The 15,057-nt window shown below is 37.4% G+C and overlaps 1 protein-coding gene across 1 annotated transcript in view; it reads right to left on the bottom strand.

Moving 5' to 3' along the window:
• ATP2B1 (ATPase plasma membrane Ca2+ transporting 1) overlaps positions 1-15,057 on the bottom strand; it is a 115,193-nt gene that overhangs the window by 63,726 nt on the left and 36,410 nt on the right. The window lies entirely within an intron of this gene.

Raw genomic sequence — 15,057 nt, 5'->3', positions numbered from 1 at the left:
AAAATAAATTATTACTATTTATTGAAGAGAGAAAATAATTAAGATTCATTAGTCTATGTGTTGGAGGCATGTATGTCATCATTGCTCTGGTTTCCACAGAGAGGAATTTTTCTCATCAATTTCTGACTCCTACCCCACACCCGTTACCACTGAGGTGAAATGAGCTGCTTGACAGATTTTCGGAGAATGACTAGACATACATAGCTTCCTCACCTCTCTGTGTTCTTTGTGAGCCAGATGTCTGCAGGACTCATTTGGGTCCGAGTTATTAGGGGTAGACCCCCAGGTAAAGAAGCCTATCATTCAAAGTGCCTGGGGTACAGGTAAATAACTGTAGTTCTGGATTCAATATTAGAACTTCATCGTTGTCACAAATACTAAGTCTTTCGTTTCAGCTTTTGTCAGTAATAAAACTAATATTTTCATTCCTAAGTGCCAATACTTGTCTTTACTCTTGACAGAATTCAAGCAGGAGAGAACAGTGTTATTAGGTGCCCTTAAATTTCTCAACAATAAGGATACATAACAGAGCTAGGATCTGAAACCTTCATTTGCAATGTAAAAGCCATGCTTCTTCTACTATACTGTCTCTGCTTTAAGTCTTCATGTTTATTATGTTGAAACAGAAATTTCTGTAGGTTAAAAAACAAACACCACCAAATGTACCAATTTATGTAATAAAATCACAATTCAACAGACATTATAGTGGATATTTGTTATTGACCACATCAGCTCATCATTCTCCCCCATTTCTCAGCAATGGCCTCACTTTCTGTTTAGAGATCTGCCCTTCCACAACTCTCAATGTGGTCCATCCCCATATCCAGACATTCCCCTGACTGTAAGGATGATGTGTTCAGTAACGTGCATGTGACTCAGCAAAGACCAATGCATAGGTGGCAATAAGGCATCTGCTGTGACTCTGGAAGAGACTTGTTTCTACTGAAACAAAACTTAAATCTGAACTGATTTACTGAACTTATATCTGAGATGTGGAAAGTCTCTGAGAAAGGATCTAGAAGGGAGGGAGGGAGGAAATATGTCTGTCAGTACTGGATCACTTGAGCCCCTTGGTCAATCAATGCCTAAGGTCTTGTCCTATCATGATCTTTTTATTAATTAGTCAATAAATTCCTTTCTGGGATTTTCTATGACTTTGCAACCCATAAAGCTTCAATAAGTACATGATTACCAACCATGTTCAGTCCCCCCCCCAGTGTTTAAAGAAAGAGAAGTCCAGGGAAAACCACTAAATGCAAACGAGCCACTTTCCACAAGTGGACTACTTGAATTACCAATTACCTACAAATGACAAATCGGGCTGTTGTCTAGTTCTAAATCATCTATAGCCTCTCCCCATTTTCCTGTCTACCTACTATTCACTCTTCTGCTCACCTAGCTAGCGGATTGACAAAAATGCCAAAGACAACAAAAAAATTTTGCTTGTCCTCTGTTAGCTACAAGACGACAATCAAGAGATGCTATCTGAGACTGAGAAACAACAGAAAGTAGAACATCTACTTTGCTTCTCATTGTTCACGAAACGATTCTGATCTTCCATTTGAAAAGTTAAAGACGAAATGTTAAATGGAAGCTCAGGCTCCACAAGAGGGGGATTTTAAAGAAAATACACACCTAATCTACGAAGGCCTACATAATATATCCCAGAATCCCCACATGACGTCTCTGATCCAACCACTGTTGATAATCTTTAAGGGATTACGTAAAAAGACAGAGGTTAAGACTAGAGTTGGGCAAAAATAGTTACAGTCTTCAAAAAGAAGAATAAGACCGATTCCAACTGACACATAAGCTTTGCAGCGGAATGGGCAGGGCCCCAAAAGAAAACAAAAGGATGACTATGAGGTCTTAGTACTGAGTGAAGCTCATAAACAGTTCTGTTAATATTACAATCCAATTCCTTCTTTCACAAGGTCACTTGACTTACAGAGCATGGAATGGTTGTATGGATATTATCTAGATTCAATGAAAACAACAACAAACCATCACACATTAGAAAAACTAAGAGAAATATAGTGGAACAGTTAAACTTGAGGATGAAACATGGAGTTGGATGAAATATGGAGCTCTAAAAATGATCATTAATATTATACAGTAACATGAGATTCCTGCAGGCAGGAAAATATATGCTACTATAACTAAGGGTATTAGAATTAAGAGGAACAACCTGAAAGGTGTTTTTAAATGCATCCTTGGGTTCCTAGTTCCTGACTGTTCCAAACTTTTGTTAGTGATGTGAAAACACAGAAGCTATGTTTCTCCAATCTGTAGACACCGTGAAGCAAGGTAAGTCAGCAAGTATGTTAGATGACAGAATTCAAATCCAGAAAAGACAGGTGGGAATGGGAAGCTAACTTTAATTGGTTCAAAAGTACGGTCTCCTATTTTTAATTCCAAAAACATAACTGTACAGATACGACATACAAGAAATAAAACAGTATGTATTCAAAGGCAAAGGTTCAGTTTACTCAAAGCTCTGTATGCGTTAGCTTGCTGTTAATCAACATGATGTAAGTGCTTTCCCCTCCCACTCCCAAGCTGTCTTAGGCAGCAATGACAGGAGTGGAGCAACTAACAAAGGGAGTTAACAGACCACTTCTACCTTGCCTTGGACAAACACACCTATAAAGTTACAGGATCACCTGTAAAACACAGACACAGTAACAAATAACACACCTCCCTAAATGTGTGAATATATGTAAAACAATGTGAACTTAGCCTGGCACACAGTAAATCATACCTGGCACACAGTAAATCATAAATACATGTTAGCTATTTTTATTGTTAAGATTTCTAAATCTAGAGGAGAAAAGAATCCTGATGACACTCTAATATCAGTGAAGCTCTGTGCTACAGATAAAGCATATGATGATCACTGAATACATCAAAAAGACTGATGAACAAAAGAGAGGCACCAAGTTTCACTTGTATGATAGGCAACAGGCCTACCAGATTTTGCACTGGTCAGGTCTGAATTACCATGAGATACACAGTGTAAAAAATAATATAGAGAACGTTGAAGAAGTCAGAAAGCTAGTCGTGGAAGACGTGGAAGAAGACGTGGAAGAAATTTAGTTTAGGGGAGGAATATCTCATGATAGCTATTTTCAAACATTTGAAATTTTTAAAAAAATTTCATTGAGGGAGGGAGACTCAAAAGGAGGGGATATGGGGCTATATGTATACATACAGCTGATTCACTCTCTTGCACAGCAGTAATTAACAACACTGTAAAGCAGTTATACTCCAATAAAGATGTATTAAATTTCATTGAAGTATTGCTGATTTACAGTGTTGTGTTAATTTCTGATGTATAGCAAAATGATTCAGTTATACATATATATATATTCTTTTCCATATTCAGTTCCATTATGATTTATCACAGGATACTGAATATAGTTCCCTGTCCTATACAGCAGGACCTTGTTGTTTATCCACCCTATATATAATAGTTTGCATCTGCTAATCCCAAACTCCCCCTTCCCTCCCCCAACCCCTCCCCCTTGGCAACCACAAGCCTGTTGGCTTTGTCTGTGAGTCTGTTTCACAGGTATGTTCATTTGTGCTGTATTTTAGATTCCTCAAATAAGTGATAGCATAAAGCATTTGCAATTTTACAGTGTAGAGTAGTGACTAGATATATTTTGTGGAGCAGTGGAGGGCTCAACTAGAATGAAATGAAAGAAAGTTACAGAGAGGTAGATTTTTGGCTGAGGCAGAACTTAGTAATAAGTTATCCCAAATTGGAACGGATCTATAACAGCTAATTTTATGTCAACTTGACTGGATCACAACGTGCTCAGATATTTGGCTAAAAGTTATTTCTGGGTGTGCCTACAGGGGTGTTTCTGGATGTGATTAGCATTTGAACGGATAGACTAAGTAAAGCAGACGGCTCTTCACATGTGGGTGGGCATCATCCAATTCAACAAAGGCCCAAATAAAACAAAGTGAAGAAGTGGTGAGTTGTACCACCCTCCCTGCCTGACTGTCCAGTCCTCTCCTGCCCTTGGACTGGGAACCACCCATTGACTCCCCTGGTTCTCAGGCCTTCAAACTGAACTAAAACCCCAATTTCCTGGGTCTTTAGTTCATACATGGCAGACAGTGGGACTTCTCAGTCTCCATAACTGCCTGAGCAAATTCCTCATAATAAATCACTATATGGATAGACTTGCCATTGGGTCTTTTCCTCTGGAGAACCCTGACCAACAAAGGGTCCCTCGGTCAATTAGACTTCCTACCCTTGGAGTTGATGGAGGTATACTAAAAGAATGTATGGAAGAGAGTTCCATACTTGAAGACAGACCATGCCCTTTTGGTGATAACTCTAGTCTTTAAAAATCCATTCCTGTTTTAAAAGGCAACATCATCAGTCCTGATGCAATAAGCATGCTTTATACATGTACACAACTTCCTGTTCAGCACTCCATTCCCCACTGATCCTAAACTGTTTAGCTTTTAAAAAGCAAGATTCCTTTTAGCCAAGATTACATCAAAGATAACATACCCCAGACAAGAAAACTTTTTTTTTAATATAATATACGAAACATACCATCTAACTTGAAGATCCGCTAACTGTGGTCATAAAGGTAAAGACATTTGATTAATTTCAACCCCAAATTTACACAAACTGGTTATGAATCAAAAGTAATTTGTTAGAAACCAATCCTTTCATTTAAACTTTCATTAATCTCTTAAAGTGTCATTTGAGTCAACTAAGGATTCCCAAGTAATCTTGATTTTTTTCAAATCACTCCCAATTCAGGATGAAATTTCAAAACTATCAGAAAAAGTTATAGTCCTAAATCTTACTCTTTAATTTTCTAATGTTTACAGATTCTGTAACTACTTCAGTACATTAAATTCCTTCTGACTTCATATATTCTTTCTCAAGAAAATTCAAAGGTTCTCTTAAGGTATCTACAATGAAATAACAAAATGTCTTCAAGTTTTCATTCATATATCGAAATAATTTAAGTGTTAAGTCAAATTTCTATTTACTGGGTCTATTACATGTCCCAGTAAATGTTTAAAAATAAAAAAATAGTATTTACAAAGATTCTTAGCCCATGACTGGTTCTAGAAGAACACAAATCATAGATCTGGGGTCTGGGGGATGAAATCCTCTAAAGATAAAGACAGCTTATTTTCATTCACTTAGAAAAGCTGTAAAAGTTTCTAAATCAAAATAAAATAGCAACAATATACAAATTTTAAAAAGCCAGCATGCTGGTACAAGAGTGTAAAGCAATTATATTCCAATAAAGAACTTAAAAAAAAAAAAAAGCCAGCATTCTGCTAAAAAGTGCTAAGGAAAAAATTGCAGAATTTAACAGCTGAAAGGGATGATGAAGATCAACTCCAACTATTCATTTTTAGGTGCTGAAACCAAACACCATCATCTACTTTCAAAAAGCATAAAAGAAAGCAAGCATTAAATGCTCACAAAAATCATTAAGAAGAATAAAAGATCAAAATTGAAATCATGGGATAAATCATAATGTACAGGCTTTAAGGAGGCTATTGTGGGGAAATAACTGGCACTGTACTTCAAAATGGGTACTGACACCCTAGGCTGTCACCCACCTCGGGTGTTTGACACCACTTGATTGACAAAAGGATAAAAAAGTTGACTGCAACCTTTCAAAAAGAATACTCAAGAAATCTTCATTTTCTGAGCTTTTTTTTTTAACATAAAAATTAACTCAAATTCCTTTGTAGACAAGTAGCTGTGAGAAGAGGGATAGCATCTTTACAGCTGTTTCTCACTGTGGCTGCTACTGGCATTTTATTGACAGTGAGCGCTATCTCATAAATTAAGAAATTCAGCCTCACCCAGCCCAGCCCCACCCCGCCAGATACTAGCAGTAACTCTCAGTGTGAACGCCTGAAACTCGCCACTTTAAATGTTCCCTGAGGTAGACTGGACTGTATAACTATGCTTAAATTCAGCTGTTATACTGAACACTTATTTAAAGACAAAAACCATGCCTTATCGATCTTTGATCTTCATATCTTAAGCAAGTGGTACTATGCCTATGCTCTTCTAACTTCCTTACAGTCACCTTCTGCAGAAAAAAACCAATCTTACATCTGACTCATACCCTAAAATTTATCTTTACAAAATTAAAACAATTTTAATAAGAAATGATAAACATATACTGTAAATTACTAAATATATAAGTACTAGCATGTAATATTTGACTGTAACGGAGGAAAGAGCAGATAGTCTAATATCATGCACATCAAGGAACAGACACCTCAACATCGTGAGTGGTGGGAAGTTTCTTTTACAAAATTTCGTTACGTTCAGATTACTCCATTAAAACACTCTGAAGAACCAAGGGATTGCTTAATTTTAATGTTACTGTGAACTCACATTAAGTTTTAAGGGGCTTAATTAAGGAAAACATACACGCTTGCATAAAAGAGCATAAAGATCTTTATAAAGCTTGTTTAGAAAAGTAATTTACATCAGGTGAGTAAAGAATGATACATATACATAAGATTAAATCCACCAAACAGGATCTGTTTCATAGAACTGATAAGCAGAAAATAAGCACAGCCTACAACACCTGATTTATTAGTCTCAAAAAATGCATGAATACCGTGGTGTGTCTGTGTTAACAAAAATTAGTCCCACTCCCCTCAGTAAGTTACTTATCCACTAGGCTCTTTCAGAGACAGAGACAGAGACTAAGTACAATACTTTGACAGGGATGTTACAGATGCGGTCAGTGATAAATCCAGTATGAGCACTTTAGCAAATCTCTCAGGGTGGGAAGCAAGTAGATCAGAATAGTAGAGGCACTAATTTGTTCATCTATTACAGCTTTTAACACACAGCTGCAATGATTTGTTTACCTCTCTGTCTTTCCCCAATGAACTGTGAACTCAAGACAGGATTTGTGCCATTTATTAACCCCCAGTACTGTCAGGAATATAGTAGGTGCTCAATGTTTATTGAATGGAAACATTCCTGTTTGAACCTTAGCTAAAAATCAATTTGAAAAACAGGTTTTACAAAAGTAATCAATGCCAGTTCAAACAGCAGAGCAAAACAAAACCTCCTAGCCCTATGTTTAAAATAATATGCTAGGTGTTTAGTTTGCTAAGAGAAAGTCATAGCATTCAAGGAGTTTTCAAACCACTTTGGGATGCAAATATACAAACTTTCCTTTAAATTCTTTCAGACAATGTACGTTAAAGGTAATACAGATTTCCAAATAAATTATACAATGACTGTTACACAGCAGTGGTTCTTAACTGGGTCCCAGACCCTTGAGGCTATGCAAAGTAACAGTGCTAAATTCCAATATTTCAAAAAGCCTAGAAGAAACGATATATTTATTTGAGAAATAATTTGTTAGGATTACGCTTAATTAAAATTATGCCAAATCAATATGGTAATAAAGTTAGCAATTAGATCTAAATAATAAAGAAATAAAAATCTTACCCCTAAAGGCCGATAGGTAAGAAAATCCTCAATCCCACATCTAGCTATCCTCCTCTCTTAAATTTGCCATTTCTATTTTATCTCCAACTGACAGATCACCCCATTTCAATCTAGCTGCTCCTGTGCTGCACTGAAACTACTCTTCAAGGTGACCGCTGACTTCTCTTGTTCCTAAATCTAACAGACACATTTAGTCCCTCTTACCTGACCTACTGGCAACCTTTGTTACTGTTAATCACTACCTTACTCTTGAAATGTTCTGTTCCCTTAATCTCTCTCGATGTTTGACTCTTGTTCCCACCATAGTGCCCTCTCTGATTGCTTGTTCTCATTCTTCACTGCTTGTTCCTCTTCTTGATTAACTGTCAAGGGAGTCAGTGAAGAGGGACTGGGTGGCACTGTATTCCTGATCATAACTATTTCCATCTGTTTTTAGTTAGCGAGCATAAGGCCAGTTTATAGATAACAGCAAAAATTTATTTGCATGTGCATTTACAAGGTTCATTTTTTTTTTTCTGTTTCTCTCATATCTCAGAACTTCACTCTTCAATTAAAATGATGAAACCATGCTATAACAGTTAGGGTTAGTACAAGTGTGAAAACACCACCCTGTTTCCTTATCCCAGCCCCCAATACAGCTCCTATTCCCCCACTGTCTTTAGTTTATAAAGAAATATGTCTGCCCAAATCAGAACAGTTTCTGTAAATTGGTGATTCATCCCCCTCCCTGGGGCTGTAAGACAATTACTCTTTTGATAACTGTCATTTCCAGCACAGATTGTTTGTTTATGCCATTAAAGTACTTAAAGCAGAATACATGATAAAATTTTAATGTGAATGATCCCAAAGACAGATATCTTTAAGTTTACTACAGACATTTCTGCTTTATGGTCAAATCAATTGGAATCATCTTGTCCTAAACACCGATGATGCCCACGTCTCTGGAAATGTTGTCCTAACTCAGATGAGTGGTTCTCAAACCTCAGCCTGCGTCAGAATCACCGGAAGGGCTCCTTAATACACAGACTGCTGGTGATGTCTGATCCCCAGCAATTCAGCAGATCTAGGGTAGGACACAAGAATTTACATTTTGAAAACTTCTCAGGCGTTGGTGACACTGCTGCTGCTCGTCTGGAGAACCACTATTATAGATAAAAGTGTGCCCTGAAATCTGAGTAAGGAACAAACTGCTGGATTATCACCTTAATCCAAAATTTCCCAGCAATAATATAAGCAAATTACTCGTGGTTCTTTATTATGCTATTCTTAATTCACATGAATAATTGAAAGCAAGCCATATTCTAAAAATATGCTGTTATCACTTTGTTTTGATTTTTAATACCAAGTATACTGATGTATTATACAAATACTTACCTTCAAAGAAATGTGAAGACATACTGCTTTATTTTGAACATATGTAAAATGATTTTAAACACCTAAAAATACTAAATTTTAATAAATTTAACAGAGAACTACAATTTAGATATCTACCTTCTCCTGCTCTCCCATCAAATAAACTATCCTTTGTTTTCTTATTCTAGTGTTCTATTTAGGCATTTTAGGAACTTTCATCCTAACAATAATTGTTTCCTCACAAGAGAAAGGTCTTTGAAAAGTTCAGAAGTAATTTTATATAATTCAGTGCCGTTTACCAACAAATATAAGAACATACATCTACAGTTAAATATGAGAACAAAATGTTCTATGAGTTTCTAGTCTCACTGGTTTTGAGAATTTGAGCTACAGTCAAGAAAGAGATTTCTAATTTAAAACTGTTTTTTTCCTTCTGTTCAAGAGCTAGAAGGCAATATGAACACTTGAATGTCGCACCAGCTGCTCTATCAGCCTACTCAGTTCTTAAGAGCTTCTATCCTGTCAGTTCACAAGAACCTACACTTAAATGCTTAAGGAAACAGGATGCTCATTATGTCACTGAACGAGCTCACAAAAATAAAGTTGGCAATATTCAGGGAAGCATAACTCTTATCTGTAAATTTAACATGAGCTTTCTGTTTTCTTAATTAAAAACTCTAGATTTCAAGGATTATTTATTTCAATATTTAAACAACTGAATACAGAACTAAGGGCAGAAGACCCTTTTCCATTCCTTTATCTCCTTTTTCTTTACTTATACCACTGGATTACTTGACAGTATCTTGCAATTTCCAGTCGTGGTTACTAAAGAACCGTCCAGTAAATCAATACTCACTTTTGCAACATATTCAAAGAATCTGGCTGAAAATAAGGTAAGCTATATTTTAAGAGGACGTTAGGCAAGAATATGACTTATAGTTTAACTTACCAAAGTGCAAAGAATACGGACATTAGTGGATGTGCTGAACCATAACCACTCCATCATCATGCTGGTGATCCTTCAAACTCTCTGGTTTAACACAGTTCCTGACCTTCATTCCAAGACTTTGACTCGTACCCTGTGACTGCTGCTCAAGGGTAGAGCGACACATTGAAAGTCATCACCACTTGGAATTGTTCTATTTTCAAGATTTTCTCTCTCTCTATTTCTCCTCACCTATAAGGAATCTTGTGTATACATTCTGACCTCCAGGCTCAAAGGCAGTCAAGATCCTTCCTGATCATACTTGCCTCCCTAAAAAAACTAACTTCCCAATGGTCAGCGACTCCAGTTTTGCTCTTCTGTCTTCCCTCGCTCTTTTATTCTCATATTATACCCATCTGGTTAATTAGCTACCCCTGAATAGACATACTATCTGGCCAGGCAATGCTGGGTAAAATTTTAAATTCCATTAGAAACTTGTTTTTCTTGATCATACATGATCCACTGACACATCTCTAACTTCCTAGCATGTTCCTTTCTCTATTAGGAGTCTCCTAAATAATTCCAGCTCTTGCCTCTCCAGGCTACTCAAGCCTACTCCAAGACCTTATTTCCTTGACGGCCACTGCAAGCCACTGCCACCACTTTGTACTGGCTCCTTCAACTTCAATATTCAGATACGTTCGACCCCATAAAAGACTGTTCTCTCCTCCTCCCACCCAAAACAATCCTCGCCTGGATTTTGTTAGCCAAACAAGATACCCTTTTTTCCATTCCTTTTACCACCTCCTTTAAGGTCTATCCTCAATGCTTCTTCCTGACCACCTGCTCTCACCTTTACCCTGGGCCAACTGGATCCATCCTCCCATTCCCGAGGTGCGTGCTTGCCGTGATTAACAATCTCAGGCTTCTGCTCAGTCCTCATCCTCCTATATATTTTTGTGTCATTTGATGGTATTCTTCCCTCCTATCCATTATATTTCTTACTTAGTGCTCCCAGGTCTCTAAGCAATTCTCCTCAGCCCACATATTTCCCGACTTTTTAAATCTTTACCACACCGTAAATGAGGTTATTACCCAGAGATCTATCCACAGGCCTCTCAGAGCAACTGATACCACATCATGACCTATATCTAAGGACTTGATCAAGCTCCAGGCCAGTGTTTTCAACTGGTAACAGACATGAACATTTGAATATCTTGCAGCAAATCTAACTCAATCACCAATATTACACTTATCTTCCCATATCTGTTGTTTTCTCTGAAGTTCCTTCCTATCAGTCCCAAACATATCTGAGGAAGTCCTATGTCCAAGGCTCTTTCTTCAAGGAGTTTATAGCCTAAATGAGGGAGAAAAACACGTATAACAGCAAACACAATTAAGTGTTGTAGACAGCATCAGGAAAGGTCTGGTGAGCACACAAAATGCTGAATGTTAATAGGGATGTGGCTTTGAGAAAGGCTTCGCCGTCTAGAATACACCTGGACTGAGGCAGGGTCAGGGAGAGGTGATGAAGGGGCTGAAAACAGACGTGTGAGTGATAGTCTGATGTAACTGAGCATAGGAGAATAGGCACGCAGCACAGGAAAGAGATGATACTGTAATAAAAACACTATCTACTTACACTTCTGGAAGGTTTCTTAAAAGTTTACGTCCTCTTCTTAAATACAACTTAAACTTTTTGAGGGAGTAGCCACAACTTGTGTTCCTTTCCTAGTTCTTACAGAGGCTAATTCATTGCTCAACTATTCAGTAGACTAAAAATGGGTAAGAGTCAATCTAAATTGTGGAAGATCAATGCAATTAGAATCCTCAAGCTCCCCTAACAGAGTATTTAAACAAACAAGCACACACACACTAAAATAAAATAACCAAAACTTCAGGTTAATATCAATACAGTACTTAGGGGGAGAAAACAGGCAGATTTCAAAAGTTCCTGACTTTCTATTTCTTTATGATAATTTCTAAATACAAATGATTTTAAATCATAAAACTAATGAGAGACTTGCATCACCTTTTGAGAAGGCCAAAACAGTTTCGCAGCACTTGCAGAAAGTAAAATGAAGGAACCAGGAAGGAGATCGGAGGGAAGGAGTACTTCTAAGATGGTGATAAGACAGCATTTAGCCTGTAAGCATCTCCCCTCTGTAGAGGTCTTAAGCAGAAGAAATGTGGATATTGATGGCTTCAGTATGGTGTCATGTACCAAATCAGCACCCCTCCTCTTATCCATCTGTTTTAGTATCGCTCTCAGACCCCCCACCTCCCTTTTCTTTGGACAAGTTTCAAATAATCTCATTTTTTGAGCGTCATTTTCCCTAATGAAAGCTGGCCTATTCCCTTTGCCTTTCTACTAACTTCTCCTTCAAGGAACAGTTAACATGCCCCCTCTTCTCTGACCCCATGACATGGAATTACTAGTCTATTTCTCTTTGCTTCTATAGTTTTTGAGCCACTGTAATATTCAATACGTACTACAATTACTTGTGTACATGGCTTTCTTCCTGATTAAAATGTAAGCTCTGAGGGTAGGTTGGTCTTGCTCATTTCTGAATCTCCTAGTGACTACCTACAGCTACAACACCTTCCCACAGAAATGGCTCAACACAGGGTAACTGAACTGAACTGGAGAACATGTGGCAACGCACTGAAGATACTGGGGTCCTTTAAGTAAGGTCTGTCTTGGGTGCTGGCAGATGAGATTTCAATTCCAGAGAAGCAGATATTCTTCCAGCACTCAAGAGGATGCCTGGCCCACCAGGGAATCGTGACTATGCATGATGGCAAGTCCACAACTTCTTAGATTTCATGTCAGCACTTTTCTGTACTTGCTGGATGACCTTGGGCAATTTACCCATTTTAGCTTCCTCATCTGTGAAACAGGGATAACACCATTTATCTCATAATTTTTAAGAGGTTTAAATGAATTAATACATGAAATATCTTAAAAATCATCCCAATGTCTTAGCACCTGGCACTTAATAGTAAGTACTATTTGTTAGAGTTAGCAGTAACACATTTTAAATTAGTTTCCAATAAACTGTCATGTGCAGCATACATTGTATAATACTTAAGTCAGCTTACCGATATAGAAGGCACATAATACATGTTTGTTAAATAAACGAAGACATTAAATTCAGTATCTTTATATATCCTTATATATAATGACAGCTAATAGCATTTAAGAATTGAAAAGCAAGAGGCCTGGATGACATCCAGAATTTTCTAACAGTTGATCTACAAACTAGATTGGTCTACTTTAGAAAGAACAGTAGATAGAGTGACACCCCAGAGGGAGAAAAAGATTTCCTTCCCACAATTAAAATTAGATTAACTGTTGAAGATTCTTCAAAATTTAAAAGTAATGATTAAGAAAACTAAACACCAACCTGGAATAACTCTTTGTGACACAATATTCAAGGCAGAAATACAAATCTATAGCTATCCAATGATTATAACCATTTCGAATTCACATATGGTAAATGGACAAGAACCAGAAAACACAAGCGGGAATTAGCTAATTTGTCAGAGTAGCCTACAGATTATTTTTTTTGCTAAATGCTGTGGATGTTAGTTAAGCACTATAAAAGTGACATATTTGCCTTTAATTATTAGGCATTCTGACTTTGATCTATCAGCATTACATTGAAATTCTAGTGCAAGAGAAGAATTTGCCAACTTTGGTACTGACCTACAACATCCATACCAAACTGTGAACATTTTAAAGTTAATGGCCAGATCTAGGCTATCATACACAGAATGTACAGTGAGCAGCAAACACTGATTTAATAACTTAAATAGAAAATGCACCATGTAAACTATCAATCAAGGAATTACAAATAATCATTCATATGTTCAATGCTGGCCTGAGCAAGTAAGAGAGTAAATATAAAGAGCAGAGGAAGAATGGCACACTCCACAAAGGACACAAGTAGACACACAAGAGAAGAATCTTCTCAGAACCCGATCACTGGAAGAGAAGTATACGGGCTCAGCTCTTTGCATTTAAAAGAAAGTCTTCTGAACTCATCAACAGACTTAGCTTCTCAAAATAGGAACTACTGGGACCACCTGGAACGAATTAAAGTTTAAAATCAGTGTATTAGATTAAGTCATATGACACTGCGGTTTTTATATATGAAAACCAGTAGAATATCAGCAATTTCATATGGTTCAACCTAACATAATCGATCAAGCAGAGTATCCACATCAAGCATACTAAAAAGATTCACATGAATCCCAGGACTAAGATCAGATCAGACATTAGCTAGACTGAATAAGTTAATTTAACTCAATGTGGGGGTGCAGTGGGGGTCATTTAACAGTCAGAAATGGGCCGGTCAACCACGAAAGAACAAGCAAAGGACAGCTGTTAGAAGAGCAAAAGAAAACCTGGCTTTTCTCATTTGAGCAGTGTTTAGGGGATATTCTAAGCCACAATGAGATTCCAGTAGTATTTTTATCCTAAATGGGAAGAACGATAACATTGATGGGATAGCTGTGCCAGGTACTGTGCTAAACAATGTGCAGTAAATGCTACCTAATCCTTCCAACACCCTACAAACAAGGTACTATCCCCCAATTGCCAGATGAGGTAACTAGTCTTTGAGAGGGTAAGAAAAGCCTGACCCCATTACATATTCCAAACATATTATATCGCTTGTTCTGCCCACATACTCACTAAGCAACCTTCTAATTATAATGTGGTTTCTCATGTGGCAAAATCTATGGGGAAGAGAATGTGCTAGCCAGGACTTGAGAATCTGTTTCCCAAGGCAGTTATTTTTTTCCCATTGTAAATTAATAAACTGACATTCTGATTTTTACATCAATTTCATGAGGCTTTGATGATTATAAGTCTGATCCAAAAAATCGATTATTAGAGTGTAGATGAACTGGGTTTCAGAACCTGCAAGTCTCAGACTCTTTATCATGGTAAAGCTACTAAGGGATGCAATCCCTATCCTGTGAGGGCCCTTTGGGGGACAGCCAATCCTCATCCTCTCAAGAGAGGAGATACCTCAACATCATCATTAGCAGTCTCTTTCCTTTTGACATCTCTAGAGTACAAAAAGGTAACAGAAGTGACCAGATTCTAATCCTGACTCTGCTGTGCTAACATTTCATCCTGAGCAAATCACCCTCCCTCCTCACTCTCATTTTTTCATGCATAAAATGGAGGAGTTGGGCTCCATGATCTGATATCCCTTTCTTACCTTCACCATCTTACCTACATCAATGGCTGCCTATCCTGTGAAACACTCCTCCGTCGCCTTCTATG

This window comes from Hippopotamus amphibius, chromosome 7, assembly GCF_030028045.1.
Source record: "Hippopotamus amphibius kiboko isolate mHipAmp2 chromosome 7, mHipAmp2.hap2, whole genome shotgun sequence".
Lineage (NCBI taxonomy): Eukaryota > Metazoa > Chordata > Mammalia > Artiodactyla > Hippopotamidae > Hippopotamus > Hippopotamus amphibius.
The sequence above is the reverse complement of the archived record's forward strand: the minus strand, read 5'-3'. Positions and strand labels throughout refer to the sequence as shown.